The following is a 904-nucleotide window of genomic DNA, read 5'->3' as shown; positions in this document are numbered from 1 at the left end:
GGATCTCGGGTAGGGGGTCCCGAACTGTGCGTCTAGGCGGATGGTAACAGGAGACAAGGGACACGATGTTTTTACCCAGGTTCGGGCCCTCTCGATGGAGGTAAAACCCTACTCCTGCTTGATTGATATTGATGATATGGGTAGTACAAGAGTGGATCTACCACGAGATCAAGGAGGCTAAACCCTAGAAGCTAGCCTATGGTATGATTGTTGTTGTGTCCTATGGACTAAAAGCCTCCGGTTTATATAAACACCGGAGAGGGCTAGGGTTACACAGAGTCGGTTACAATGGTAGGAGATCTACATATCCGTATCGCCAAGCTTGCCTTCCACGCCAAGGAAAGTCCCGTCCGGACATGGGACGAAGTCTTCAATCTTGTATCTTCATAGCTTTGGAGTCCGGCCGATGATGATAGTTCGGCTATCCGGACACCCCCTAGTCCGGGACTCCCTCAGTAGCCCCTGAACCAGGCTTCAATGACGACGAGTCCGGCGCGCATATTGTCTTCGGCATTGCATGGCGGGTTCCTCCTCCGAATAATTTATAGAAGATTGTGAACACCAGGATAGTGTCCGGCTCTGCAAAATAAATTCCACATACCACCGTAGAGAGAATAATATTTACACAAGTTCAATCTGCTGACGTATTTTGTGGCGTGACGTCACACCACAACCAAGCTTTTACTCAAAACGTTTTTATTATACCACCTCAGCGCGTTTAGCAAAGCGGTTTCCTTGGCACATCTTGTCGAAGCAGAGATCGTGTTCCCCTTATTCCGGGATTCCCATCAATACGGATGTGGGTAACCCAACCGCGCCTGTCGCCACGCCCCCTCCGTCGAAGGCGAGTTCCAAACGGTCACGGGGGCGGCTCTTAGTATTCTCCCTCTTTATAATGAGACCA

This window comes from Triticum dicoccoides, chromosome 2B (assembly GCF_002162155.2).
Source record: "Triticum dicoccoides isolate Atlit2015 ecotype Zavitan chromosome 2B, WEW_v2.0, whole genome shotgun sequence".
NCBI lineage: Eukaryota > Viridiplantae > Streptophyta > Magnoliopsida > Poales > Poaceae > Triticum > Triticum dicoccoides.
This window is presented reverse-complemented; position numbering follows the sequence as displayed.